At 41.0% G+C, this 5,951-nt stretch overlaps 1 pseudogene; it reads left to right on the top strand.

Annotated features, from left to right (window-relative positions):
• Window positions 1–2,965: 2,965 nt before the first annotated feature.
• On the top strand, window positions 2,966–4,613 carry LOC101580179 (annotated as a pseudogene).
• The last annotated feature ends 1,338 nt before the right edge of the window (window positions 4,614–5,951 follow it).

Raw genomic sequence — 5,951 nt, 5'->3', positions numbered from 1 at the left:
TTGTATATGTCTACTGTCAAATAGAACTATATAATTTTAAAGTCTAAAGATCACTATGGTGGACTGGCCAAATAGCTCAGCAGATTAAGCGCCTGCAAGCAAGCACAGGTGTTGGGGGTTCGATCCCCAGGCCTGCCATGCCAGCCCCACTCCCAAGGCATGCTGAGATTGTGATTGAGATTGGGTGTGGTGGTGTGCACCTGTAATCCTAGCTCTTGGGAGGCTGTAAACAGGAGAATCACTATGAGTCCGATCTAGTAGTGAGACCTGAACACCCTGTAGACCCTTGCCCTGAAAAATGAAAAAAACAAAAAATTAAAAAAATTAAAATCACTATGGTAATCTTCAGAAACAAGTCTTTATTGCAGTTAATTAAAATGAGTATGTTCCATAATTTTATATTGATTTTGAAGTGCCTATAAGAGAAAATACTGATTTGCTATGGAATGCTGCTATCATTAGCATACCTATATTTTTTTTTAAAAAAAGAACTGTTAAAAAGTACCTCCTCCAGATGAGGAAGTTAGGTCTTTTCAGCAGGATAGCCTAAAGCAGGTGCTGGCAAACTTTTTTTTAATAAAAAAATGGTAAGACACAATTTCAGAAGAAAATAATACAAGAATAGCAAAAGTTAATACATTGCATGTTGTTATCTTTAAAGTAGTTGCTCAGAATACAAGATATGGTCATAAAAATTTCTCCAATTGATAGTACAGCACAAATTTTCCTTTTTTGATGAACTAAGGGACACTTTTGGTAAAACTGACCTGTGTTTTCCCTTTTCTCTTCTGTACTCTCCCCTTTCATCCATCCTAGTTCTTTCTTACTTTAAACAATTTCTTCCCATTTCTCAAAATCTGTTGTACATTTTAGGTCTTATTTATTCTTTCAGCTTCTCACATCAGCAGAACAATACAATTTTTACACATATGAGTCTGATTTATCTCACTTTGTGAGTATGCGCTCAAATTGCTTCAATTTACCTATGAAAGCCTCAAGTTTATCCTTCTGTTTCTGTTTCTTCATCTGAGAAGTACGTGTTCATCTCAGATGCTCATTTTTTGATTGGGTCTTTGAATTTGGGAAGTCTGCTTTTCTTCAATATTCTATATGTTGTAGATAGAAATCCTTTGTCTGTGAGACAATTGACTAAACTTTTTTCCCACTCTGTGAGCTGTCTTTTCACTCCATTGGTGATTTCTTTTGATTTGCAAAAACATCTTAGGAAGGTAAGACCCCAGCATTTGATTCTCTGGAGTATTTCCCATGGAGTTTAGGCTTTGTCCATGAACTCTCTACCTACTCCTATGTCTTAAAGATCTCTACCTACCCTTTCTTCCAGTAGACTTAGTTTTTTCTGTTTTAATACTTAAATCTTTGATGCATTTTGACTTTAGTTTATTATATGGGGATAGACATGGGTCTAGTTTTAGTCTTTTACATATAGAGAACCAGTTGTTCCAGCACCATTTATTAAAGAGGCTTTCTTCCAGTGAACATGTTTGGCCCCTTTGTGAAAGATATGGTAGCTGAGTGTGTTTGTAGCTGTGTGTGCATCTTGTAATCTATTCCACTGATCCTCAAGTCTGTTGCTTGTTTGTTTGTTTGTTTGTTTGTTTCCACCAACAACTTGCTGGTTTTATCACAATACCTTTGTAGTATTATTTCAAGTCAGGGGGCAAACTTCTTATGCAAGGATCCTAATAATAAATATTTTTGGCTTGGTACTGGATATAATTCCTGACTCGGTGCTAAGCTCTGCCATTATACTAAGAGCTATAAGCAATGTGCTAGCCAAAGACTGTGGCTTCACTCAGGTATAATTTGACTAATGAACAATGAAATTTGAATTTCATGAAATTAGCATGTATCACAAAACACTTTTATTTTTAGTGATGCAAGTATACTAAAAACTGTCCTTAGCTTATGGGCAATATAAAGGTAGCAATAAGTTGAATTTGTAATTCTCAAGCAATTATTCCATCAAATTAACATTGAAAGTTGTTTCTCTAAAGAACACCAAACATAAGTGCCCGTTTATATCACACATGGTACAGATGGTGATTTTCCCTGTATAAAAAAACTAAATGTTCATCTGGTACATCTATTTTTGGGCCTCAGTCAGAAAGACTTGGCCCTGAAATTGACTTGTCACAGCCTAAACAAATGACAAAGCATTTTCTTAGCCTATACAAGCCCTTAGACACCTGTTTGCAAACATTGGCATCTAGTACATTATGAGAAATGACACCAATTTCGAGTTCCAATTCAAAAAATAGGATAATTTGAACATGCTACTTCTCACGATAGAAAAATGATCCTATATCATGTTATGCAACATCCTCATAGAATAGCCAAAGAAAGAACACAGGAAAGATGTAACTAGAGGGAATGTAACAACTGTGCATTTGCTTTTGATATTACATAGCCAATTGGGATGATGTTTCCCAAACTTTCATGCAAATAAATTATGGGATCTTGCTAAAATGCCATTTCTGGCCCAATGGATGTGGCGGGGCACCAAAACAGTCTACAGTTCTAACAAGCTCTGAGTAGTACTGGTGCCCTATGGGTTCAGGATTCAGGAAGGGACTTCTCACATTGCACAAACTCAGTGAAATTAAACACTCTGCAGAATAGAACCTGCATGTCCACATGATACCCAGGGAGCTCATATACACACTCAAATCTGAGATACATTGCTATCAAATCAATTCCCATGACAAGTGTTCTCAGTACACTGGCAAATCAGTCAAGATCTATTAAATAATGTTGTATCACAGTGAAATAAAATGTCTTTGAGGAAAAAAGGAAAAAAGAGAAAAACAGATTCCTTCTATGGCTTGGTATGTGGACACTGTTTTACACTGGAGAGGCTAAAGATTATTTACTTAGTCCTTGAGGCATCAGTGCTATGCAGTGGTGGTATTTCGTTGCTTGTCAGCCTTTGTATGCATGCATGGACATGGCCTAAAATGACTATACTGAGCAAGCAACTCAAAGCTATGGGGCCTACCCCACCCAGCCCGGGCAGGGCCACTCCCAGCAGAGCAATCAGCCCTATGGACAGCAGAGTTACAGTGGCTATAGCCAGTCAGCAGATACTTCAGGCTATGGCTAGAGCAGCTATGGTTCCTCAGAACACATGCTATGGCACGCAGTCAGCTCCCCAGGGTTACCGCTCCACTGGTGGCCAGGGCAGTAGCTTGAGTTCCCAGTCATCTCATGGACAGCAGTCCTGTTATCCTGGCTATGGTCAGCAGCCAGCTCCCAGCAGCACCTTGAGAAGTTATGGTGGTAGTTCTCAGAGCAGCAGCTCTGGGCAGCCCCAGAGTGAGGGCCATGGCCAACAGTCTGGCTCTCATGGACAACAACAGAGCTATGGAGAGCAGCGAAGCTCCTACAATCCCTCTCAGGGCTGTGGAGAGCAGAACCAGTCCAACAGTAGCAGTGGTGGTGGTGGTGGAGGGGGTGGTGGAGGCAATTATGGCCAAGATCAGTCCCCAATGAGTGGTGGCGATGGTGGCTATGGCAATCAGGACCAGAGTGGTGGTGGCAGTGGCAGCTATAGGCGAGGACAACAGACCATGGGTCTGAAGCAGGGGTGGTGGCGGTGGTTACAACCTCCGCAGTGGTGGCTATGAATCCAGAGGTCGTGGAGGTGGCTGTGGAGGCAGATGCAGCATGCGGAAGTGACCGAAGTAGCTTCAATAAATTTGATGGCCCTCAGGACCAAGGATCATGTCATGATTCTGAATAGGATAATTCTGACAACACCATCTTTGTCCAAGGGCTGGGTGAGAATGTTACAACTGAGTCTGTAGCTGATTATTTCAAGCAGATTGGCATTATTAAGACCAATAAGAAAACCAGACAATCCATGATTACTTTGTACACCGACAGGGAAACTAGCAAGCTGAAGGGAGAGGCAACAGTTTCATTTGATGACCCTCCTCCTGCTAAAGCAGCTATTGACTAGTTTGACGATAAAGAATTTCTGGGGACCCCATTAAGGTCTCATTTGCTACCCAGCGAGCAGTTTTCAACCAGGATGGTGACAATGGTTGAGGAGGCTGAGGAAGAGGAGGATTCATGGGTTGTGGAGGTTATGGAGGTGGTGGCAGTGGTGGTGGTGGCCAGGGAGGATTCCCCAGTGTAGGTGGTAGTGGCAGTGGACAGCAGCGAGCTGGGGACTGGAAGTGTCCTAATCCTATGTGTGAGAACATGAACTTCTCTTGGAGAAATGAATGCAACCAGAGTAAGGCCCTTAAACCAGATGGCCCAGGAAGAGGTCCAAGAGGCTCCCATATGGAGGTAACTATGGAGATGATTGTCATGGTGGCAGAGGAGGTTATGATCAGGGTGGCTACCGGGGCCATGGAGGGGATCATGGGGGCTTCCAAGAGGGCCAGGTTGGTGGGGACAAGGGCGGCTTTGGCCCTGGCAAAATGCATTCCAGGGGTGAGCATAGACAGGATTGCAGGGATAGGCCATATCAGTCTGGTTCTGGTATTCTGGAACAACTTTCCCCTTGTACCCAGTGTTACCCTCATTATTTTGTAATCTTCCAAATCCTGATCATTCATGGATTTTTTTTGTGTCGGACTATGTAACTGTAACCATATCTCTGATTCTCATTAAAAACCATCATTTTAGTTAAAAGAAAAAAGATATTACTTACTAAGAAGTTAACCTTAAGACACACACACACACACACACACACACACACACACACACACAAGTTAACCTCCTTCTAACATCTGCCAATAAGTGTACATTCAAATCCAGAAAACAAAATGGAATATAGAGCAAGAGATCAAAAGTCAGTTGTAAACCAAAAATTTCTGATATTAGGGACTGACTAAAAGAACTATATAATACAGCCAAACAACACGATTTTAAGAATGTTAAGTTTCAGTGACATTACTCTCATGAAAACTGGTAGTGCCCCATGAGTGAGTGATCAGGGAAGCCATAACTTACACCTGAAGCGTGTCCTAGGAAGAGCTGACATGAGGTGATAATTCAAAGACTTGAGGCTCTCTGTCCTAGCTTGAGATTATAGAATAGGAAACCACATCCAGAACGGTATGCAGGAATCATGCACGCACATGAAATTGAAACAATTCATGGTCACTTGATAAATACATGGTGAATAATCTCAAGAATAATCTGACTTCTGAATAAAAGAATTTTAATTTCTGTGATCATTTTCTTAATTTTAAGGGTGACAATTGAAAATTCCTCAGCCTTAGACATGCTATATCTTGTCAGTTCGATTTGGGAAACACTTGAAGAGGATTAGGGAGGATATTTATGTTTGTGATTCAAGTATGAAAGATCAGTAAAAATGTTTGGGACACAACACTAAAAGTATGTTTTGGTTAATAACAATGTTGAAAGTTTAATAATGGAACTAGAAGACTGAGCTCTGGAGAGTGGGTCCTACTTTAATCAAAAAGCAGCCCAAATCTATCTGGCACTGAGCCTACCTTGGCAGAGTGGTGCCTTTCAAGGGCTCTTGAACCCTGGAGAGTACTTCCTAACACTATGTCAAGGAAGGGACTTGGTGCATTGCCTTGGTTCACAGATCTGGTATCCGAAATCACCCAACTCTCTCTGTACCTTTCCCTATGTTTATTTTTATCATCCTGTGGCCACAGGCCTAGCTTCCTGTGCAATCACAATTGGGTGTTTATTCTTAGTTTTCAGGTACATTCTTTCTTCTGGGTCTGACCATAACCACGCATCACAGTTACATTACAGCACCTCAGATTTTGAGTGAACTCATGACCTTCAGTGAATAATGTCTCTTTTTATATCACAGCTCGCAAATCATTTAGTGCTTATTATCTGGTTCCGAAGAAGAAGAAGAAGAAGAAGAAGAAGAAGAAGAAGAAGAAGAAGAAGAAGAAGAAGAAGAAGAAGAAGAAGAAGAAGAAGAAGAAGAA

Source organism: Octodon degus, unplaced genomic scaffold (assembly GCF_000260255.1).
Source record: "Octodon degus isolate 3935 unplaced genomic scaffold, OctDeg1.0 scaffold00024, whole genome shotgun sequence".
In the NCBI taxonomy this organism is placed as follows: domain Eukaryota; kingdom Metazoa; phylum Chordata; class Mammalia; order Rodentia; family Octodontidae; genus Octodon; species Octodon degus.
The sequence above is the reverse complement of the archived record's forward strand: the minus strand, read 5'-3'. Positions and strand labels throughout refer to the sequence as shown.